This window comes from Hesperophylax consimilis, chromosome 1 (genome assembly GCF_061612785.1).
Source record: "Hesperophylax consimilis isolate HC1 chromosome 1, BYU_Hcon_1.0, whole genome shotgun sequence".
NCBI lineage: Eukaryota > Metazoa > Arthropoda > Insecta > Trichoptera > Limnephilidae > Hesperophylax > Hesperophylax consimilis.
In genome coordinates, this window is record NC_142836.1 from 39,565,357 (window position 1) to 39,592,404 (window position 27,048).

Consider the following 27,048-nt stretch of genomic DNA (forward strand, 5'->3'; position numbering starts at 1 on the left):
GCCTCAGACCAGTGTTTTGCGGGACGCATAGTTCAGAGATGTAGAGTGGCCATTTGATTGATGGATTTAAACACCATCCAGCAAAATTTGTACTGGATTCTTTCAGGGCACTTGAGCCAGTGAAGGTTACGAAGGTGTTCCGAAATGTGCGAATATTTTGAAACGCCGGTTATGAGACGTGCTGCTGCATTAAACACTGATTGAAGTTTGTCAATTAGATATTTTGGAAGGCTGACATAAATGCCGTTGCAGTAATCGAGACATGAGACTACGTGAGATACGTTGATAAGTAGTAGACAATAAGACAATAGTAGACAATAAGTAAGAGTTTATAATACAAATCCACCCATCATACATTCACAAAACCCACTCTCTTCAGCCTCATAATTGGTGATGCCTTAGTCTCACTGGCTCCGGACAGTCGGGACCTTTTGTAAGGTATTCACTTAAGACAAAAAAAAATCGTCTATGACATTCTACTTCATTTACCTCCAAGTGTTCAGCTTTAGACACAGACCTCTCTAAAATGTCTCCATATTTGTCGATTCTTCACGGCATCTACAATTCCATCTCATCTATCAATCAAACGTATCAACAATAGCAATATTTTGAAAGTTAAATAAATATATCCGCGCTGGAATTATCCGTCGCTGCCGAGAGTATTAAAAGTTCAGTAGGGGTAGGTTATTTCATCCGTGGTAAAAGGTAGATATAGCTTCAGGAGTTAGGGCTGCCCACTGCTCACTGCCCGGTGCCAACTCTGCCCTGTACCGGGCGCCTTGCCGGGCGGTTGTTAAATAAAGTAACACAGTTTTATGTCCCGATACGGTATAAGCTCCAGATAAGCTCGGGGTCACGTCGCTACCTAACTTCTCAGTCGACCCTCCGAGGATCAATCACTTCATTATTACTACTCATTAGAATAAATCAATTATTTGATAACACGTTAGGTAATACTTATTACTCCGAGACTCATACCTCGTAGACTCGTCCTACATACACATTTGTATGTATGTAGGTACCTACTGCGCAATCTTCAAATTTTGAATCCAAAGTGCTCTCTACTTGAAACCAGTAATATAACCGATCAATACCACTAACAGGTTCACTATTGGTTTGTTTCGATTTTATTTATTTATTAATGCCATGAAGGCTTTTACATGTATACATTGTTATAGGTAAGTTGTTTGGAGTGCAATAAGTAGATAACAATAATAAACTGAGTATGAACGATATAAGCAGGTACAATACAAGTAATCATAATGAGTTTTTTGTACAAATAGTTCAATAATTATTGTATATAATAACAAGCGTTCAAAATAAGTACTTAAGGTACTATGAAAATAGTCACAGAGCAATGTGTAGTAACTTTGTTGATATTTATAAAAACAAACATGAATAGTTTGTTGTAAAGCATGTTTGTATTTAGCAAACCTACACCAGATTTACAGAACACAGCTAAATTAATACAGCGATAACAGGTGCTCATGAAGTAGAATGAAAGATATTTATATTGAAAGTTAAACAATGAAGTTTATTATGGTAATATAATACGTAGTTAAAATAAATTTATTACATAATAATAATAAAATTAACTGTTTTTTGTAAAGCACGATTACAATTAACAAACCTTTATTACGCCGGATTGGGTGTTTTACAGAACATAAAAAAATTAATATAGATACATATAAAATGTGCACACGAAAAAAAAATTAACGATCTGTTACAAATATTTTAATACACTGAATTTTATTTTGTACACTGAGTGGTGGCGGTAAACATCGATTGAAATACACTTATTACCAAGTCTGTGTATTATGTATTAAATTGAAATAAATTTAAAAACCAAGCCTGTATATTTTGTATTAACTTGAAATATACTTATTACCCAGTCTGTGAATTATGTATTCAATTGAAATACACTTATTACCAAGTCTGTGTATTATGTATTAAATTGAAATACACTTATTACCAAGTCTGTGTATTTTGTATTAAATTGGTGATTTAAACCATTTAGAACATCAAATCTATCCTGAAATAATATTTAAAAAAATACTATTTTATCTTGCAACACTGATTCCATCATCAAGTACAGAGCTTTGAAATACCTATTTAACTGCCAAAACATAAGACAAGACGACATGTTGTGAGATTCATATTTATCTTAATATATCTTACAACATAAATTGCAATTTGTTTCTCCATAACATGGGACATCCCATGAATGGCGGGCAAAAATACAACCGAAATGTACATACCTACAATCGTAATTTTAGCATACATAAGAGCAAGAAAATAGCATACTTAATTCTTAGTGAATAGTAAGTATCACTCTCTGTGGAAGGTTAGGTTTTAAATGTTTCCTCAGGAAAAAGCAGTAGATTAGGTTAGGTACTAACCATTACTGCAGTTAAAGTCTTCAAAACGAATTTCACCAGTTAAAGTTTATTGTGGTAATTATTCCCGCTTACTACATATTGCATTCGATCAGGGCTAAATATGGAGACGATGGGCTCAGTATTCGTAGGGGCGGTGGGCCCGTCTGTGGACCGCCCCCCCGGCTCGGTATACCGCCCCCCTTCGGCAGGCCGCGATCTCTATCGTATGGGCAATAAAGAGGATTTTGTAGGAAATTGAAAATTGGTTGGAGTTGGGATATTTGTTCGACCCAAGAATAGTTTATTTCGCTTTATTGGCGGGCACCCCGCGGAAGGTGTTCACTGTTCGCTTTACGACTGCTGAAAGAAGGGCGATTTGAAATAAATGCGCAATCACACATATTGGGTAACTTAGACCTGTTTTAAGTTATGGGTACTGCAACAATACTGTGTACTATACGTAGGATTTAGAGACAGTCAAGACAAGTCGATCGACATAGATGGCATAAGGAGTTCTATCCCTGAGCATTACCTCAGACTAGCTCTTATAAAGGCATGATGTCGATTCTCTCTCTAGACGTGGAGTCAGCTATCAGCTTCTGCTACTATTATTCAGAACAGTGAAAGGGGTTCAGTAAAGTCAAAGAAGTAAGCACTGCCCTCTGTGCGTGCATCCATGAAACTCTTATTTTCCAAAAATATTCAACGAGAAACAACAAATACAACATTTGTGGATAAAAAGCCTCCATACAAACTCTAAACCAAACAACTAAACTCTACAAACCCACTTTCATAAAGAGCTCTGTAGGAGAAATTTGAATTATTTTGAGGTTTATTATTATTATAAACTGCGAAATAGAAATATTATACTATGACCAGTTTAGTTACGAAATAGGTGAATGCATTCAAATTGATTTTACGAAACTAACCTGAAATATGATTAACTCTTATGATAGTAAAATAATTTCAAATATGTAGGTAATAGGTAGGTACACCTCTATGTTTAACATAGATAAACTAATCATTTAAGTAAAAAATATTATGTTATGCAAAATAATGTAATAACGTAAAAAAAATATTGGTGGCAGGTTCGGATAACTCACTTTCACCCCTATCAATAAGAACTCACGACTGAAAAATACATAATATATACCTACATAGTAACTTAGCGCCCTTGAGTTAATTTTTCACAAAAACGCACTATGTAAATTATCAATTTATTATTAATATTAACTTCACCTTCTCCACAAACCTTCTGGCTACATTGATACATCATATTTAGATGACACATGAAGCGAAAAAATTGGTTCCGCCTTTTAATGACCTTTCCCAACGCTCTAACTAAAACTACAGAATCCATTCTACGCGCACCGCTTATCGCGTTCTAATAGTTTAACAAGTTTACACGAGATATTAGTAGGAAGAAGCGCCTCTAAATGTAACTCTAGGTCTAGCTCCCAGTTATCGCGAATATTGTCGTCTCTCACCAAATTGAAGTTGACTGTTTCTTTATATCGTTAGTCCTTATCGTACCTATAATACTTGAGCGACTATTGAATTATACCTAGTATATATTTGTACAAATTACATATACTGGGAAATGAACTAATAGATATTGTAGATATTTACGAATTTAAATTTTCACACATTCAAAGCAAAATTAGTTCAGCACCTTTTAGTTAATGTAAATAAAGAGTAATCACAATTCTATGCATATGCTTACAGCATAAATACGAAAAGATATTTTGAAGGCTTATTTACAATATCTTATTAATTTTTTAATTTATTAGATGGTAAAATATTAAATTATCGTAGGTAAATTTCAAGTGTTCTTTAAAGTTACTGTGATAATAATAAATATTTTATACTTAATTTTAAACAAATTTGTTTATGTCATACTGTTATTTTTAATTTAATTTATAATCTTTATGTAAAAGCCCAGTAAGGCGTTAATAAATAAATAATAATAATATTATTGCGTAAGATGCATTTTTTTTTTGATTAACAGGTTTAGGTATCTTAGGTGCCATAATTTATTTCTAATGAACAACAAGGTATTATTCTTTAAATGTAAAATTTTTTAGCTAATATCTTACAAATTTTATTTTCTGAACAATCTGGAAAAATTAAGGTTTAAAATATTTGTGTAGGTATTTCTCTCTTAGTACATTTCAGTAAAACTATTAACCTTGAAGTGGTGAAAGTGTATCCGGGGACTCCTAATAAAAAATCCCGTTCTAAAACATAACAAAACATAATGCAATAATGACGACATATATTTAAAAAGCTCTCTTCACGTAGGATGGACTTGGACAAAAGCACTGTCACTTTCAAAACGAAAGTATTGGGAAGTAAAAGGAAAGGGTTCGTGAATTGTTACAAAAGTCTTTATTCAGAGTTGTAAAAAACGGGAAATTTTGGATAATTTTCAGTATACACGTCATAATACCGTAAACTTTATGAGCCAGAACAGATTACATTTTTTTAACGGTATAATTACAGTTTTTGTAAAGGTAGGTACTATTTATCCCGTTTTTTACTTCCTTTATAATTTTATATAATGCCGGTAAACCTTGGATATGGTACCTACACACTAAAGTAGGTACTTGTGATAAAACAGTTTTATATTGCATAGGCACCTAATAAGTTCCTACCTAAAAGGCGTAGGGATATTGAATATTGTTTGAATAATTGATATTTATGGAAAAAATCACCAATAAATTTTCTCTTCTTCTTTTTCTAATATATATAAAGAAGAATGTCTGGAGAAGGGGTATATTTGATTTCTACACAAATCTACAGTTTTACTCCGAGGTTGATAAAATTTTGCATACCTTCACAACAAGACAACTAAATATCACTGTTTACATCTTATTTTCAAAAACTTTGCATAAAGCTCGGGAAAACGCTGGGGATCTAAGCTGGAAGTTTAAACTTTTTACATTATTATTATTTTTAGTTATGAATACACTGCGGTTAAAAAAATATTGTGCGTAGAAATTAAACAAGTATATTCCAATTTTATAAATTGAATGGGAACCTGGGAAACCTGGCTATACTGATCTGGTTACTAAATACAGTTAAAGCTATTACTTACATATTCGCATAGAAAGGAACGGGGACACTGAACAAGATTAATGACTGCACAACAGGTAAAGATCATTCCAACAATAGAGTGAGTGCGTTTTGTATGGATTGTGGATATCTGTACAAAAGGGAGGAGCACTTTGATTTCTGTAAGTAAACCGCCTAGTTACCTGGAATATTGTATTCTGCTAAGGTTTAATAATACGTTTTGTCAGAGTGTTGCATGACTTGTTTACTCTTACCTACACATAAATGGTTCAAAAGTTCCAAAGTGCAATTCGAGTCATTTACATCTTAATAATAAACATTTTAATTAAAATAAAAATTTTACACAACTGACAAATGAATTAATATTAATGGTAAACCGTTGTTCATCAGTTGCGTAAACTTAACCGTTATGCATTTATTTTATTATTATTAACCTATCAATCTTATCACTGACAACCCAAAAATGTATTTTTAAATGTAAGTATATTAGTTTTAAGTCTCTAACTATGCCACAGTTGTAAACATGTATGTCATTAAGTCATTAGGTTTAAGTCAGTGGTTATAAGCGTTAGTCGAAAGTTACCAGATATAAGTATTAGATGTAAGTCACTAGTTTTAGTTAGTACTTATAAGTCTTGATCGTAAGTCACTAGACATAAGTCTTAGATGTAAATCACTAGTTATTATGATAAATCTTAGTTGTAAGCCAGTAATATTTATTTTGGAATGTATATATTTGCACACCGCCCTTGAAGTGAATTTTCACGAAAACAGCGCTATATAAAATATTATTATTGTGATTGTACCTAACAAAAGTGGAAATAGTTTAATGAATATTATGTTTTAATTCAATGTACCCTATGTTTAATTTTCATTTCATTCGTGTTTTATATTTATATAATTAACCTAATCGAAGAAACGTGTCACTGCTATAATCAGAGATGATAAGACTGCCTTAGTTTCAATTTTTACGATTTTTAAATAATTACTAGCCATTTGGTAATATTATAATTTTATTATGGTTGACAAATAAAAAAAGGTCCGGCATTGCCCAACAAATGAACAGTCCGAAGTAAGATGTCAGTTGTCAGGGTGTCGGTTTTGTGGGTACAGGATACCGAAACATAGAATTTTTCTCTCAATCCTACAGGGTGATCCTAACTTGCGTAGCTATTATAACCACGTGATAAACAAAAATTTCCACAATAATTATAATTATTATTAGTGTATGGCAAATGATTGTTTATCAGTTATGTAATGTGTGAGGGATAATTAATTAGAAGATGAGAAAATCTATAATCGGTTTTTCTGTTAAGTAAATTGCATATGTATAAACCAATCATATTGTAAAGTATTGTTTTCTCTAAAGTAAAATAAATTAATAAATAATTATTGGCAGTAGTTACACATCTATCAGTATTATCGTGAAACCTCACTAGGTAACTAACTACCTACATAAAAAATATTGTGGTTCAAATATTTCATAAGTGGTGCATAGTAGGCGAATGAACGTAAATTACAAATTACTCATTTGAACTACTCACATAACAACTAACTAACCATCACGCCGTTTCCCCGCAGGGGTAGGCAGAGATGACGGCCCGCCAAACAACTCGGTCTTGGCACACACTCCTTGCCTCATTCACATTCATACATCGTCTCATACATACTCTTCTATTATTCTGACTCTTGAAATGACCCGACTCAAGTATCTGATTCACTTGGTCGTGCCATGTCTTCCTCGGGCGTCCCCGACTTTTGCTTCCGTTCACATTTGCACCGTATATACTCCTTACACTCCTTTCTTCGCTCATTCGCTCTACACATACCCAAACCATCTTAGCGTCCCTTTCTTGATCTTACTCATTACGCTTAAATCAGACTAGCACTCTTTGGGGATCTCCACATTTCTCACACGTACATGGTTTTTACCACACATACCCCTCAGGGATCTTATTTATACAGCATTCAGCCTACTTTCATTCTTTATCTGCCAGTTCCATGCCTCACTTCCGCACTTCAGGGTAGGTACCAGCACTCCATTGTGGACTGCTAGCTTCGCTTCTTTGGACAATTTTTTGCTAGCGCCAACTGCGTTCAGTCCTCCATTAATGGACCAGCAACATAACAAAATATTTTAAAAGAATTTTTCAATATAAGAACAAGATAACCCTGAAAAAAAAGTACATATACCATAGCAAGTAAATTTTATTTGATTAATTTGTGTTATTCCACGAATTACTCATTCAAAATAATATATAGTATCGCACTGATGTAAGACCACCATTCAGAATTGAAACATTGCTTGAAATGGCTTTGGCCGTGTATGGTGACCATATCTGAATAGCCAGGTACTTCTCCTCCTTCTTTTCTCCATCTACTTCCCCTCCCCACTACCTTCAGCCTCCCAAACATTTATTTATTTTCTGCCATGATTTATCCACGCCCTGATGTTTTATTTATCCGACTGGCCAATTGTGGACATTAGCTAACAACAATAATTCATTATTTGTACTTTCGAAATTATGGATTTATTTTCAGGCTACCCTGTAAGTCCCCAAACGGTGCAAAAAATAGCACAATGGAAAAGTAGACGGCGAAAAGGACATGTTTCAAGCATTAGATTGATGGCTTCCGTATTTAAAAAAAAACATAAAAATATATTGAAATATTGATGTAGATATTTAAGGTCTGCTCTCTCCGTCCCGTTTTGGTCTAATTAGGTTTAATGCTACTGTCTCTTTTATACCTATTGTAGACAAGCAGAGAAGATTGTTGTGCAATTTTGTGGAGAATTTGGTCCACAGTTTGCGGTGAGCATGTTTGTCACCATTAATTATAGCAAATTGCTGAAGAACTGAGCGCAGCTGACGCCGACCCGAGATGACAAACCTGTCTCCGAGAAGACACTGAGAAATGACCCAAAAATCCTAACAAGATAAAACGGACCTCTAATAATTAAGACCGGGAGATTTAACGTAGCAGATAAAAATTTAATGATAATGCTGATTTTTCAACACCATACGGAGATAGTGCTTTTTGACAAAAAGATAGCAAGCTGTTCACACGATGAGAGGCATATTATAGAGAATTAGTTAGTCATAAACTACCAACAATTTTAAAAATAAAGTACCAACATAATAACAATTCCTCCTCTCTTAGCTCTATCTTACTTTGATTCTTCTACAAGTTGTACAGCATAGCCGAGAATGATATTTATAAAAAAAAGTGGATACAATGTTTAATTACTCTTTGAATAACCTTTAAAATTTGGTTGTATAACTATCTTTCAAAATAAGAAATCATTATTATAAATGGATAAAAAATCTGCCGTACAATTGTGACGGGTTTTTTCACGCAGAATTTGAACAACTCATCAAATTTCAAAGCTAATTTTCGAGTTCTTTAACGGTTCTTTTCAAGTTTTGTTTTGTTTTTTTTTTAAATATTATTATTGGCCAGTTGTTTCACAGAACTGAAATAATAATAAAACTTTTACAGAACTTGGAAATGACCTTACTTTGACGAATTATTCAAATTCTGTGAAACACAAACGAACTGTATTAAATGAATAAATTAAAAATAGTCATTACGTACAATGTTTGAATTAAGAATTTTATTTATTGTTTAAAATGATTTTCTTAAATATACGGTAGAATAATTATGTTGCATGGTGTGATTAATATTAATAACGAATATCTAAGTTGGGCTGTTTTTATTGAGTAAGGAATATGATAACCTCTTCTAACTAAATGTATTGTATTTAAGTATAGGTATGAGTAAAGCTATTCCGATTTTATTCCACATTATTGCACCTCCTTCTTAACCTTTTCCGACCATGCGTATATTTGAAAGTACATAGATTTAAGAATTTTTTCTCACTATCTAGAGCGAAAAACAATTTGGGGGGTTTTGTTTTCCTATTGCTGTGATATGACTGGCTTTGCACGAAATTTTTTATTGAATTTTATGTACTAGTTCCGTAGAATTTTAGAAAACTATTAATCTAAATCATAATCACATTATCAACCATTTCAACTTGCAAAGATACGATGATGGAAATAAACACCCTAATGAATCATCTCTTAAAATGATCCATTCCATCTGTTGTGCATCATTTGTAATTAATTATTTAATGTCTATCTTTGATTTCAATTAATCATATTATATTCTTTTTAAAATCTTTCATCATTAATGACACGGCCGCACTGGTGATGTTCGGAATATCGAAGCTAATCTCATAAATAGTTCGATAGATAAACAATCTTTAATGTGGAACGAATTCGAAAATGCAACTCAAGTTTCAGCGCGTCCGGTCGGAAGAGTCGTAGAGTGGAAGGGGGCAGGAAGGGGAGAATAAACTGTTGAACGTCAGCGGCCGATTTCCGGTGCGGGGATTATCCGTCGGCCGCTGCACGAGTATTTATCAAATTTGACGTATCAGTGTGACGTTTACAGGATTTAGTCAGTCGACCATACGTCAAGCGTTAAAAAAATCAGTATTAGAGATGGTTTGCAGATTTGTCAGTTTTCGGACGCACGCTGCGTCGGTGTAAAAATATGTTTTTTGCTGAAGCCTCACATCAGGCACGAATATTTAATAGTTGCATCATTTTTGTAACGCCGTACGTGCATAAAATGATTCTATTGAGTTATACTAGTTATGCTAGATATTATTGGGAATTTTTTTCTGTGTGGTTCCAAAATAAATAATAGGTAATACAATCAATACCCGTAACCAGAATGTATTACTGGTGATTAACACATGTTATAATCAAATAACCGAAAAAATTTTATATTATTTTTTTACCTTATACCTTATAACCTGTAGCGCACGAAGAAAACTTCTGATAAAAATATTTCTATGTTATATTAAGGATCTCTTCAAATTTTCGTGTTACTCTTACAAACGGGATTGTAGATCACTAACGAATGACTTGATAGGTATCCTGATAAACTTTAAGTTAAATACCAATGTTTGGTCACGTGTTAATAAAAATCCAACAAATATTTTCCTCATGATATTTTATGAGGAAAATATTTTTTGGATTTTTATGAATCCAACAAATCTTAATAAAATATCATGAGGAAAAATCCAATAAATATTTTCCTCATGATATTTTATTAAGATTAATCCAGGCGCATGGACACGTTTTCCGATATTATTTAAAAATTTACTAACAATTTATAAGGAAGCGGCTTGCAGTGTCATTTTTAAGAGGATTAACAATAATTTGAAGAATTTTTAACAAATCAGCATTACTTATTTTTCTTCGTGCGTGCAGTTCACGAAGGCTGAAAAGCAGTGTCCGCCTAAGAAAAAAAACACGCACAGAGAATAGTTACGGATAAGAGATTCCATTGATTTTTTTTTGAAATCTGGTCAAATTATTCGTTTTCCTGTTAAAAATTAAACTGCAGGCCCATAACGAATGAATTGAAAGAGATATTGATATACTGATATTGTCGCATTCCGCCATGATGTGTATTAGGAAAAGCACATGTTTTCTCGATATAACACGTGTTATGAATGACTAATATTTTATGAGGAAGCTGGCATGCTGCCACTTTTTTAACAGGGTCATTTATCTCCGTGCATAAAGAGAATTTAAAAGAAATAAGAAAATGCAACCAATTTACGAGAAAACAGTATACTTATCTAAGAATTTAGTTAGGAACTTGGATCCTCATTCAATCAGTTGGCCACAACAATCAGCGGAAGATGACAATGAAACGGTCTTTATCGAATATTTAATTCACAATTATTCATACCCGTACTTGAAAAACTACAGCCCCTTGGACATAGAGTAATTCACTCTAATGTAATTTACAAGTTTCGACGACGAGTAATCATTTTACCATACAAAATCATTATAACAATTCACAACAATAAGTTTAAAACAAAAACGTGTAAATTAAAAATTCCAACTTCGTACCCAATCCATCTATTCCATACATCTTTATATCGTCCACTAGATAATCTGAACAAATAACAATCTGATCTGTAGATGACTTAATTATAAATACAGTGACACACATAACAAAATAATGTGTCCTGCTGAAATGATTGTCTAAAAAGGTTAGTTTTCAGTTTAGCTTTGAACTGTCGAGTCTAATCATTCTTCAATCATGTGGTAGTCCATTCCAGGCTTTCGGTCCTGACACTCCGAAAACACGCTAACCGAATTTTGTATTTGGTGTGCGTTTTAGTTCCTTCAACTTTCCGATAGCTGATGAAGCTGCTGACCTAATGGTTGATTGCCGTGAATTGGCATTTTCCGGAATATTACATTCCGATAGGTAAGCAGGAGCAATTCTTTTAAGAAATTTGAGTCTGTGAAGATTTTTGAGATGATGTTCACATCAGGGCTATATTTTAATGTGGGAATATTTAGATACGCCAGTGATAAGTCTTGCCGAGGCGTTGAAAACGGATTGCAATTTGTTAATTTGGTATCTCAGGAGACTTGCATATATTGCATTGCAATAATCTAGACGTGAAACAACATACAAATTAACTAACAATTTAGAGGCTTCTGTTGGTAGGTTTCTTCTCACTGCTTTAATTTGCCTTGCAGTTCAGTTCACTTGAATTTTAAGGAAAAAATCAACGTCCAGAATGATACCTAGTTGATCGATACATATTTTTGGAGTGATGTCCCTTTCTGAAATGGTTATTTGGAAGTTATCAATGTTAGGTTTCTCATTTATCATAATTTGAAATCTAAGGAAATTGAATATTGGGACAGCACTATATATAGATATAATAAATACCCTGTAAGTGTAATGAGAATAAATCAGATTCAAAATAATGTTTTTCAATGCAGAAGTTTTTGAACTACTGTTAAATATTTTTTTCTGCTCAGATTTGAAACGAAAGATACGAGGATTTGAATTCAGGTAAATGTAAAGGTAGGTTCGATTTATGATTTTATCAGCAAACAGTAGCGGCAATGGCAAATCCGATGACAGGCAGGTTGTGCAACAAAACGAGAGTATTTTCTGTGAATAGAGACGCACAATGGGTCCTGGAAGCGGAAAACCGAACCTAATACAGCCTCACAATGGCGAGGGCCACTAAATGGCCGACCATTGACAAAGCAAACATTCCCGATTGTGACCGTTCATTATTCAGGTATTCAATAGCTATATTTTGATATTTCTTATGGGTACTCAAGACTGCATCCAGGATCATAGGGATACTGAAAAAAACAATAAGATTGATATTTAATTATTTGTGTTTTTAGATTCATTCTTAAATCTAACTCGGTTTTAAATATGTTTCATTTTAAGTCACTAGATATACACAAGTCTTAGTTGTAAATCACTAGCTATTATCTAGCTAAGTGACAGAGTTATACGTTACATATATAAACTATGTTTTAAAACGGCGCTATGGAAATGATCCAAACATTATTTAACTTATCTCGTAGTTTCTACTCGGCTTTGTACAGTTTTAACACTATTTTGAAGATTTTATTGAACAATGTTTGAAAATCATAGTGGAGTATTGTATTACATGTATTATTTTTCAGAGCTCCACATTACATGACCGAAACGACGTTGTTAACCGAAAACACTTGTGTTGGTCTAGAAATTATGGATAGATTCATCTATTTAGTCTATAAAATAATGAATTATCTTGCTTTTTAAATGCAGCTCCTAGTTTCAGAGCTCGTGTTTTATGGTTTTAGGAATTATGAAAAACAGTTTGAGATAAGTGTTTCAAAAACCTCCAGTAGTATTTTTAAACACCTTGTAAGTTGTAATGAATGTATAGAAATTTGGTAATATGAAATTAGGGATCATTTTGTGACAAGTCTGTTGTGTTGAAGGAGAATGTAGGACCTTTACATCGGAGATGGATCAGGATGATTGCTACTTTGTTCCCTCGCGGGGGACGCGTGGGAGACCGGAAGGCCGCATCCTGCGAACTGCAAACTACTAATTCCCAATATAATAATATTATATAAGGCAGATAAATTTCAATTCAACAATGATCATTCAATAAGGATTCAAGATTATATTTCTCATAAATATGGAAGAATTGTAGACATTGTGCAATATTCCGTAACATATCAAGAATTTCACAGAATAAAATCTACACGTATTAGTTTTCATAAAGGTGTAGGTTCCTATAAAAAAAGAAAAAGAACAAGTACATTTTTAACTTTTTTAACATTCGTACCCATAGCAGTCATATGCTACACATGTTCTATGTAGCTGGTAGACTATGCCGATATATTTAAGTAGGTGGCTGCACTAAATTTACAGAGCAAAAAAAATAGAATAATATATATTACATTAAGAACGCGACTACTTTGTACCTACCTACCCAAATATTAAATAAAAGAAGACTCTGGTCAGAATACATACAGAAAAAGAAAGTGAAGAGGAAAAATTAAAAAAAAATGTAAAGTAGGAATACACGCTACAACATGATAAATTATCAATTATATTATAAATTATCTGTGCAAATGTACCTACAGGTTTCTACCTATAGATATTTTTCACACTTCAACATCGACGTATTTTTAAATACATCTATTCGAATTTCACTTTTATTTTTGGTAATGATTGAATGTAAATCTTGGAAGCGAAAATTAACCCACTTCCCGACATCAGATCGAGCTGAAACACGGCAGATGGACTCGTTGTGGATTGTTGGTGGCAACCACGTACACACATGCGGACCTATACGCTATTTACATTTCTCTGAAATCGGATTACATTACAGCAGATAAAATACGTAATAATAGTCGGTCTTACCCATTCAGCATTTGACGAGGTTGGTAAAGTTAAAGACTCCCAATTCTTGGGTAGGAAGGTTCAATCCTTAATCAAACCATTTTTTATAGTTTTAAATTACCTTTAACAATAAATGTATTATAGTGAAAATACTTTTAACAATAAATGTATTATAATGAAAATACTTTGAACAATAAATGAATTATATCGAAAATAATTTTAACAATAAATGTATTATAGTGAAAATACTTAAAACAATTACTGTATTACTGTGAAAATACTTTTAACAATAATTGAATTATGGTGAACAAAATTTGTTTCTTGTGAGTTGTTTTAAAAGAATAATAATTTTTTTTTGTAATAAGTAAGCCATTGTTGAAGCGGATGTGAGTTAGGTTTTTATTATTAAGTAAATGTATATTACGTTCCTAGTTTGCATGAAAAACTGTTTTTTTCTAAATTGTCTTAATTTCTTCTTTCGGAAAAAAATGGTAAAAAGAAATGATTACACATAATTCACATCGAATTGATTCATTTTACTTAGCTACTTTCCATTTAACAAATAATGGGTAAACACGCCTTCAGTCGTTAACAAATCTGAAAGAGATTTAGATGTACAAGATAATATAATATGTATCTTTTATAATGTATCTGAAAGACTACCGCTCTGCATTAAAGGGTATAAAAATAGCCATAGAGAACAAAGCTCTCCCCGCCCCGGGACCTTCGAGTAGGTATTGCCCATTTGAGGTCATAAAATTTTATGTGTGTTTTGTAAATTGGTTTTATTTTGGGGCGGTTACTATGGAAAATAATACTCGATCCTTGGGAACTGAAGATCAGACTGAAGGAATAAAAAAAAACACCTTAAAAATCTCTAATAGGCAAACATCACATTAAATTTATTGATAATTATAGAAAAATACACTTGCTTACTTGGTGTTTGTTGTAGGTGGTCCAAAGTGGAAGACTCTGGCAGTGATCTAAAATCCCATAAACAAAACAGATAATTAAAAAAAATACAGCTTGACATGGGTAACTTTGCAATCGATGGTATCGCTACCACATATATTGGGTATACCAGTGCAAAATAGAAGTGAGCTGAATATTGTTAGTTTATAAAATATAAATTGTAATAAAAACATTAAAAATTTATTAATTACATACCATGAGAGTAAATTTGTATCCATATAAGAATAAATTAAACAATATCCTAAACTGATCATAATAAAATAAGATATTTTCGTGTGAACACCGTCAGTAAACTTAAAAGATTGTCGTGACATCTGCCAAAAATTTAAATAAAAGATGTACACATAACATAAATAAAATAATTAATTACTTAATAATAAAATAATCATACTTCATCGCTTGTCTTAATCGTTCCCACAAACAATTCTTGAACGAACAATTGAACCCACACATACACATATAGACACCACCGAAATCATTATTTCTAATTATAATTGTTATTTTCTGCTAATCTGACAACATTACTTGAACTGTCGGCAGCTGGTCCTAATGCTGAAATTATCGGAACTTTTTAAAGGTTTGCTGTACATTAGAGCCAAAATCATGAGAAAATATTTCGTGCATTGCACATTTTTCCCAATTGTATCGCTTAGTATTGTATAAAAAAAGTTTTTTTTAAGAAACCCATTTAAAAAAATGACAGTTGAATAATAATTTCTCATTTGACTGCCTGCCCGTGTCAGACTGTACCTTCTCACACTTATACGAGTATTTCGATGTCACACAGTATTATTTCTGAAATATCTTCCTCAGCGTGTATTTAATGTGATGTTTGTATGAGGATAAGCTGGTGACTTAGTAAACTATGGGCATTGTTTAAAGTGGAGTATAAATTACCGACGTGTTCGTTTAACACACATTAAGCTTTGAAAGGTTTCCGAAAAAGGTTTATATTTGTGCATTTGTAATGCGCGCTCAAAACACTTCGAGGCGAGATATGGGCTGCCGAATTGGGATGGTTTTTAAATTTCAGGCTGTTGCACCGTCTTCAAAATGGTGGAATTATTCAAGAAAAAAATAACTGAAGACAATTAACAGAGTGGTATATGGGTACTCTGCCTATTGTTGTTTGAAATGACTTTAACTATGATTCGTGACCAGATCTGAATAGCCAGATACTTCCCAACCTTTTTTTTATAATATATTTTCGGCTTTAGACTATTTTTACCAAAAACGTAATAATGTTAGAAAACTAAAATGATACAATTACTTAACGCTTACATATGCCAAATTTATAAGAAAAGTAGGAGTCCAACAAAAAATTGGATAAACTTTTTAACTATGTATGTAAAAAGTCCTATTCAAGTTCTGTTATTATTTCAGTACTCTTAAAAACCAGCACATGACGAAATAGTACCAGAGCTTGAATGGAACTTTCACAGAAATTGAATTATAATTTAGAAATTTGAAAAGCTATCCAAATTCTGTGAAACAACCGGCTCTTAGATGTAAGTCTAGTGACTTACACTAGTTATAAATCTTAGCTGTAAGCGATTACAGAATATTTAATTTATTTATTCATTGTACAGCGCTGAAGTGATTTTTCATAAAACGGCGCTATCCATGAATAATATTATTATTTGCTGAAACCGATTGACATGTTATTGAAAAATAAAGTGACTTTGGTACAAAAAAATGTTCTAACATAAACAATAAAAAAATTCTCCAAAACTTTTATAATTTTATTGTATCGTCTTGATTTTGAAGTTTCTAATAGACCCAACACATTTTTTAAAAGCTATATCACGAGATTGCGCCACCAAAGACGTTAAGAAATATGGCACCGCCCCGCCTAGCGAGTTCCTCCCACCGCCCCTGGCTTGCTGGATGACTGGGGACCGGGGATAGTGGATAATACGGAAAACTGGTCCGCCTCGAAGACCGTTAAATCACAGCGGTCTTGACACGGGCTCATTACCTCCTAATAACTCGCTGCTAATGTGACTTCCGCGTCACCATCGCATCTTTATTCCCCATTTTTACTTTTATATTCTGTTTCCCCGCCATCGACGCGTGGGTCCGGCTCATAATAATAATGGGCCTCTTGCATGACTTTTTTATTCCGTTTTTAGAATTTCTCACATAAATAAACTTTTTAAACGTATTTTCAATGTCGCAGTACATTTTTACACAGTGCATAGTATAAATGTTTGGTAATTATTCATAAATACGGACACGCTTAATACGTAATTAAAAAACACTTTCTTGTACGTAATAAATAGAATAAGTATTTCATTTTGTGAAAAGGGAAAATAATGCATTTTAATAGTTATTTTGTGAAAATTAAAATACGTTTAATCATTTGGTGGCCGTTATTATTGATATGAAAGTTTTAAGGTTTGTTATTTCTTCTCTTACTTAACCTAAAATATGAACCTAAGATCCTAAAATAGGTACGTAGTTAATTTAAAATAAAAAATTCAAAAACCGTTTTTTTAACTAAGTAGCTACTGAAAGGCATTATTTTGCATTTTCTGGAACAGACATTTTACTTCTCATAATTATCTAACTGATACAAAGTGTTTTTTTTAAATAAAATGTGTTTTGCCGTATTTTCTATATATTTACCGAACATTTTACTATGCACTATGTATAAAAATTCTTCAAATGTTGTCTCGAAAGTCTATCATTTTGTCTTTATCAACATTCAAGTTATATTAAAAAATTCAGTAAGATAGGTACTTAATAATAATAATAATAATAATACTTGGATGACTTGTATAGCGCCGTTTTTGTGCAAAAACACCTCAAGGGCGCTGTAGAAACTGATAATACATTTGTACAGTGGTCTATGTTATTACTTAACTATTTATGGAGAAAATATACAGTTCAATACTTACCTGATAGGTCACTTGAGATTAACACTTAATTAACATTATCTAATTGTTTATTGGCGAAATTTAGATACAGGATTTAAGACTTAATTGAAAAATTGAATATAACTGGACTTTCTCTTAGGATTGGTATATTTAATTTAAGGATACGACAGCTTAAAAAGGTAAGTTTAATGGTCAAATAACTTACGTGATTGAAATTGATTTATTCTTAAAATATGAATTAAACCAGTTTTCAGGGGTTCATGATTGCAGAAATTAATCAAATCGATTAGTTTACAGTTACGGATTGTCACATGATCAACTCAGTGCCACCGAGCACCGACATTTTGCAAAAGTGCGGCGATTGTTGCTGATTTTTCCGTTATTTTACGACAAGTATATACAATTTGGAAAGCGGGTTTGGGTACCGCTGCCCCGGGAACCATTTATTGGATAACCAACACCTCTGCCATTTGTCACCCAAGTGGTTCGCTAAGATTTGTGATTAAGCAGGAGTGCCCGAGTGCCCGGCATTGGCGACTTTTGGGTTACTAAAGTGCTAATATTACAAAAAATGACGGTATTTATGATGTTGTTGTAGTTAAAAAGGATTTTTTTCGAATGTATGAAGATTTTTAAGAAAAACCGTAAGGCGCACGACTAAACTAAAATTTCCTGAAAATCCATTTAAAAGAATTGATTTTTAGAAATAAATTAAAAATCGTTTTCAGCTAGAACAACATCAGATATGCCATTTTTAATAATATTAGCACTCTAGTACACCCATACGTCACGAGCCGCTACTGGTGCCAGGGTTCATCGGGTGAGATTTTTTAAGGGTGAGCCTGCCCACCAGCTGCGTGGCGTGCCAGATCGAGCCCTTTCACCTCTCCAACTGGTCTCTCGACCTATCCGTCACTCCTGGACGTACTGATCCCTAGATTCCTACCCAACACTCATACCTTTTACATTATTCACAGAACTTCCTCTCATTATTTTCCTTAAAACCCACCACGCAGCATTCCAAAACATGATTTGCTTAAGGATTATTTTCCCCAGGGCCTCCTGTGTGAGGTTGATGTGAAAAAAAAGAGTGATCTAACTATTTCAAATAGTGAAGTTTACTTTGCGACAGCACTGACTTCGTAATTTGGCAGTCGCACTCCCTTATCTAGTCGGCCTTGCTATAAAAGCGTACAAAATTAAAAAAAAAACATAATTGTCTAAATTTTTATAGCATTTCTCTATTCTCAGTAGTAAATTTATCCGCCTAAATTTTGCCAATGGAAATTACATGCATGAGGCTCTTTAAATATTTTTCTAGCAAGTAGAAAGCGTAGGTCGACCTCACAATCTCAAAAAGATATTCCGCTTTTTTTCATTTTCAAGCTTGTTTATGTGTTTAGAATTGCGAAAAATCATTTCGAGGTGACCGTAAGTGGGAAGGGTGGTGTGTGTAATTTTATTTATCGCCTGCTAATGGCCCTTACGCGCCATTTGAAAAATAATATAATAGACCTATTTCTACATATCAATGACGGCCGACAACATTACAATTTTGCACGGCTAATAACGTACATTTTTTTAGAGATATTTTTTGAAATTTATTTATTATTTGTACTTAAGGCATTTTGAGATGTTTAGGTTAGTTTAAGTTAGTTAGGATACATACATGGTATTAAATTAGAAAAGTTTAGGTTAGGTTAGGTTTTCAAAATGATACTGAATAATTTAGTACATCGTCGCACGCAACATTTTCGCCAGTTTAGACTATTTGGTTTGCGGTTTTGGGTACCGCCGCCCCGGGCACCATTTATTGGATAACCAACAGTTGTGCCATAGGTCACCCCAAGTAGTTCACCACGTTTGGTGATTTAGCAGGGGTGCCCGGGTTCATCGGGTGAGTTGTGTTCAGGATGGACTGCCCACCAGCTGCGTTGCGTGCCGGATCTGGAGAGGCTGGTTTGGGGAGACCCTTTGATCTCTCCAACTGGACTCGAGACCCGTCTTCTTGTGCCATAGTGGGAAGGATGGATCATTCGTCCGTCACTCCTTTTCCTCTTTAAAATAAAATATCTTTTTCCTTCCAGAAATTCTTTTCCTTAAAATGACCCTCCACTCCGCATCCCCATAAATGACATAGGCCCCGAGGGAAATTAGTTTCCTCAGGGCCAATTGTGTGGTATTAATGTAAAAAAAATTATACATTAAAAAATGTAGATATGTTCCTACCTGTACGGAGTTAATTAAAAATGTAATATTTTTTGTAAAGAATGACCGAAAACAACTGCGCTGGGTATGCGTTTGAACGCTTTCTTTAAGAGGGAACTTGCATTACTTTCTTGCGAGATGCAATCATGTAACTCTGTATTAGTGCACAATCTACAGATAATGTCAAAAAGAGATTCTTCACCACCTAACCTAATCTAACCTAAACTAATCTTAAATTCAGGTATTATGTACGTAAAAGCACCGCATTTTATTATTATTAAAAATTAAGTAATTAAAAAATCTCAAAAGTTAATGTTAGTTACCATAATAAGCAATAACCATTCATAGAATCATGGCTCACGTTTCAAGCACAAGAGTTTTTATTTGACCATTTTGTAAAATGTAACTCATTTGTATATATCTGGAAAATATCACTCAAAGTACCTATCAGAACTTACTCTGACCATATTTTTAATAATCTAAACATCATGTCACTTAAACAACTCTATGCTAAAACCATACTTATTTATACTCACAAAAAAATAAACTTGATCTACTAACGAACATACCTCACAAAATCACTAGATCATTCAATCAAAAATACATCCAACAAGCAAAAACAACAAAAACCACAGACAAATTTTGTCAAAGAAATTTCATTTACTGCTGCAAAAAACTTTTCAACAAATCACCACTCTCCTACAAAAAACAAACATATTCAAAGCGTTCATAAAAAAATGGATTTGGGACACAGAAAGACGCGAAATCGATAGAACATTGCAACCAAAAACAAACTGAAGAACTGACAGATAAATAGATTACATCAGATTAGATTATATTAAAATTTAATTTTATAAAATAAAAACACTAATATTTTCCTGTAATATTCAAAAATCTGAAAAAATAAGAAAATACAGAGATTTAGGAAATGAGAAAAAAAGAATTTGGCATTCTCAGACTATACAAATATTACCATTCGTTATTTCGGCTACTGGCATTATACCTAGCTCTCTCACTAAAAATTTTGGCGTATTAGATCTATCAAAAAAATTATATATAAAAATGCAAAAATCAGTCATTTTGAATACATGTAGGATAACGAAAGATTTTTAAATATTTATATTAGGTATCGGTAGGATTTATAGGCCCTGTTAGGAGTTCTGTATATATGAAAATACCTGGAGTCGGTGAATTATTTTCCCATTTGATCTCTGGTGAGTTGACGTGTTGTTCTTGTATTGTTTTGTATTTATTTTGCTTATATAATTGCATAATGTTGATTGACTAGATGATCATTTGTGGAAAAGTATGTGGAAGGGTTTAGTTTTTCCGATGGGGAAGATTTAACCCGGACATAAAATCGCAAAAGATAAAATGTCTTCCCCAACACGGAAAATCCTAGTGCGGAAAACTTTATGAAATACAATTACGTTCAAAAAATAAATATTATATTTAAACAACAACAAAAAAACATAAATAACAATAATATCTCACGTTCAGCTATCTTTACAAGAGCTTTCTACTTTATCATACGCTCGTAAGCTAAGTACAAGGAGCACCGAGAATAAGGTTCAGGAAGCTAGAGGGAGGAGGGGGGAGGTGAAAAGGGGAGGCTGTGGGAGTAAAGGGGGGTGGCGAGATCCGGTCAGCCAATTTGGTGACCATTCAGGTTAGGCATGACCAGACTGGACTATTTATCTCCACCGGGAACTATGCTACGAGTGAAGACGAGAACGCGTTGGGTTAGGTTAGGTTAGGTATGTATAATTCTTATGGCATCTATGGCATACTTAATCGGGGTACGTTACGATAAATTAAATTAAAAAAAAGAGTATTCTAAAAATAACCGATCACATGCAGTCCGGCTGAAATCTTTAGGAAAACTAGTGTTTTGGAAATTAGGTTACTTTATGCCAAAAACATTCTAGCATAACTATCGATTTAAACACAAAAACGTTTTTACAATATCAAAGCTGCTCGTGATACTAGAACCAAAGGGCATAATCTCATTTTTATCCCTTTTGCTAATAGAACTTTTGGCAAAAGAAATTTTAAATACTTTGCAACAAAGCTATAATATGCACAGGCCATTTGACAGAACATAAATTATTTTGTAATATAAATCAAATACCAAGTCTTGGATCATCTGCCAAGACAGAACAAACATAAACATTATTGATTTTAATAAAACCTATTTTTAAGTATGCATATGCATGGTAAGTTACTGCATATTTTAAACGTAATATTGTGTTTTTTATTTTTGTTGTATACTGTTTATGGTATAAACTGCGCCTGTTCTCAACACAGGAGTTCCTAGTAAGACAGGCATAGCACCAGGGCCGGCCCAAAGCCAAAAGGCGCCCGGCGCATGTGAAATTTTGACGCCCCTTGTCAAAACCAGGTGATCACTATAATCAATAATATTCGAATGATTTGTATTTTTGTGTGGCGTCGTTTTTGTGAAAAAAATTCCAAAAGCTATGTGTTAGGACTGATAGGTGTTAGGTATTATCAGCGCCTTGGCGCCTTGACAAATCGGCGCCCGGAGCGGAATGATCCAATTGTGCCCGCATAGAGCCGGTCCTGCATAGCGCATCAAAATGTAAATGTAAGTAATAAAAGTGAATAAAAAACTGATTTAACAAAATTCATATCCGTAGGTTGTATGAAAAAAAATTGTCTTGAATATAAAGAAAACATTCTGAAAGCATATCGAGATACCAATAGATTTCATTTTGCCAGTGTGAGGAATTCTGGTTTAGTAAAAAAAATTATACCCACCATATGTTTAAATTAAATATCAGAAATTATTGTGTTTAACTTTGAAACAGTTTTATGACAATTCCATTTTCCAGTTCAAACTTAAATTGCTTTTTCTCTCCTTGGAACAAAGAAGATTTGAATAAAGTAGACCAATGCCAGTGTCATTTGTTTTATATCTCGAATTTTCGTCGTTGTTCAAAGTGCTTGTTATTTTCGCTCCTCGTATCGATGATTTTATGAAAAGTCTGTAAAGTAGTGCAAGTATAATTCTCAAGGTCATTAATGTGGTTTTGTGAATTATAAAGAGAGTTCGTGTTGTAATGGTGCTTTACAAGATGTACATCTGTGAACAATAAGTTACTAACGGAATCTTCCAGAAACCAGCAGAACTCCAAAAGAAATCACCATCATCACCTAAAAGTTTCCTTTCCTCAATCTTAGTATTTCTTGTCTTGAATAAACACGATGCATGGCTTGAACTTGTCTTCTCGTTAAAATACAGTCCGTTTCAAATACCAATCGGGTAAAAAACACATTGTTTTGTGCGGGGTTACGTAAATCAGTAAAGTAAATACAACCATCAGACGGTAATAGTAATAAGGCCAAATAAGCCACAGTACTAGTTAGTTATAGTTAGTTAGACATTAGTTAGTATAGTTAGTTAGACACATGAAAGGATATTGTTATAAGCCCTAGCTAGTTAGAAAATTACGAAATAATTTGAATCAAAATCATTTAAACTGCTATTGGCGTGGGCTCCGATGACGTCAGAACGTCTTTCAAACATATTACGTTTTGTTTTTATGGTAATATAAAGTTTTCTAGAAGATTTATTAATTCTACGTATTCAGAATTGGTGTTTGTAGATCCATATATGAACATATTTTTCAGTAGAATTTTTTAAAAATAATTTGATATATTTTTCTGTCAACATCTGTCCTAGGTACTTGACTATGTCATCATTGTACAATAGCATTCAACCCAAATCCCTGTAAGTAGGTTTAGGTAGTAGATAGGTAGGATCAGAGGAACGCATCTCGTGTCATGTATCTTACCTCTGGCCAAATGTCCCTAAGCCCATCGGGGAAGAATAGCAAAGGACACATAATGGAAGCGGGTGAATGCTTCACAAACAACATCGCGTAATGAATGGATCCACGCTGAGATCTTAATCGGATCCCGATATTGTCCGTGAATGGAAGTGTTTATACCGTGGTACTCATGGAAGATATCCTCTTCTTTACAATTTGTTAGTGGAAATAATTCGATTTAGGTATGCATGAAGATATCCGGCCATTTATAAGGGACCAACAATTGTAATATGAGTAGGTACCTACCTACCTACTTATTTACCTCTAGATTGGCTGTAAAAAGTATTTTCAAAACTTTTACCTACCTTGTGGATAAGCAACTACTCTACTTATTTGGATAATAGAATTTTTTTCTTTTATAAAAAAAAATGATGCACCAATTCACAAGACTAATGTAGTCGTTGAATGGAACATTTTTGTATGCATGTTCATCTTGTTTTAAATTTAACCCAAATGTGTTTTTTACAATAAACATAGAAACTATTACTAGACTGATAATGACAAAATTATAATAAAAATCCTTTTCCTCACCATAAAAAGACAACGCTCTTGTGCTTGATGAGGGAAATGAATTATTATCGTTCATCAAAGATGGTCAATATTTTCAAAATCTGCATAACATTCATCGTTACAGCCGCTTTCATTTCTAAACAAAACTTAAAAATAAATGGAACGGTTAGACATAATATATTGAAAAATGGATGGAACGGTTAGACATAATATGTTGAAAAATGGATGGAACGATTAGACATAATACATTGAAAAATACACCCGAGGAAGGAATTAGTAGAATATTACTCCTAATAAATACATATTTTAAGGATCTTCGAAACGGTCTGAAGATGAATAACAACGTTAAAAAATCTGTGTGTTAATAATCTAGGTAGGTACTTGTGCAAATTTTTCGTCCCAGTGTACCTACTTTTTACCAAATCCTAGATTGATATGTATGTATCAGAAAAGAAATATATTAAGCATTTTTCATGTTTTGTTTTAACACCTTTACCCGTAATTTGTAATATTACCCTTCCTGAATTTCAGTATTCCTTGGTCTATGTTTGGCTTTACATGGACTGTGGTAAATTGAAATGCCAAGTGGGCCAAGTATTCGTATAATTATTTGCATGCAGATTTTGGCACTCCCGCTGCACTTGTGGCCTCTGGTCATGCTTTCATTGCTACTGCAGGATGAATGCGCTGGTATTGACACATCCACATCCTATTCCCAGTGCAACCCAAAAAGAAATATCAAACTTTTTTTAACATATGCACTTTTAAAGCATTTGACCGCCCTCTGTATGATTTAAGAATTCTGTGATTGTATTATTGAATCAACGAGTTTAAGAAAAAACAGCATGTTAGATAGGTATTGCAACTTTTTTCATACTAACTGTTCAAAAAGTCATTTAAAAAGAAATCAAAACAAAGGGTACATGTACATAAGAACATACAATAAAGAAGAATACGATTAAAATGCTATAAAATAACTTTTATTTGGGTTGTTTTAGTTGGGCTATGTCAAAAATCAGAATACAAATGTGGTATGTATGGGATTATAAATGAATGTGAATGAGGCAAGGAGTTTGTGCCAACTGAGTTATTTGCTAGTCCGTCCTCTCTACCTCTGCGAGTAAACGCCGTGACAAGTTAGCAGTTAGTAAAATAACATGAGCTTCGCTTATTTTAGCCCTCGAAATATATCGACTATGTAATAAGATGTGCTGAAGTAGACATTTTCGTCGTGCATCACCTGTGCATCACTTGTGTCCCTTTTCGTGTTACTTGTGCCTCTTGCCTTTCTTTTATTTCTTGTTTATTTTGTCATTTGAATGAGTTTTTTTTTATCGTTTTGAAATATTATTTACCTATTTGTATAAGGACTGATTTTTTATAACTGTATTGTTCTCATATAAGTGAAAATATCTATAAGAATCCAGCAATAAAAAATAAATAGACAGAAATATCAAACATATTTTCAAAATTTGGTAGGAATGTTTTTTTTAAATAGGTACTTTTCACTCTGCACCCATGTGAAATAATAAAACTAATCCGAATGCAATTCTTGCAACCGGATTTTGATAACCGATGAGTGGAGAGGGTTGGCTGCCTGGTAAGCCTCCAATATAAGCAAACAAAGCATAATTCCTCCTGAAAGGGGATTTAATGCCCATTCTTGGCCTTTATTACCTTGTTTTATAGTTCCAGGGGGCATCAACAGTAGTTCACCTTTCATGAGGGAATTGTTTTGCTTTACTGAGATCTAGTTCATTTTTAAATATTTAGTTATTCAAAATATTATTCTTTATCTAGTTTTATTAATATCACAGTAAAAAAAGAATTGCACCAGAGAAGCACATAATATGTGAGTAAATTGAGGTAAGGGCATCAGAAACTATAGTACCTACATTTTTGTTGTTTGTTTTTGGGGTGTTATGCCGTGTTGCGCTAACTCAAATTAAAAATTAAAAATTAAATTAAAAACTTACCTATAGTACCTACAGTTGTTTCAAAACAATTGTTTATTTTTTGTTAATCACATTATAAATTTTGAAGCTTGAGGTCGCCGTTCAATGTAATATGTTTTTTTTTTAACGTAGAGTGTCCAGAGAGAATCAAGAGTTCGCGGATTCAAATCCCTCATACTGAAAAATTAAAAAAATGTTATTTCACACATAACTAATATAAAATAAAATAGTGGGTAAATTATTTACAGCACGTTACAGTGCTGTAGATACTTTCAGTATTGCCTTGGTGAAAGACCATCGCTCAGAATCCTCCCTTTCTCCTTTGAATGGCTCCTTTCTTTCTCTTCAGCCTCATAACATATCCCAATTAGGGTTGCAATAGTCTCACTTAATTTCCTGTTTTATTAGTTGACATTTTTATTTTAACTATATTTTCAATATTTCATACTGCCGTAAAAACGTCAGTTAT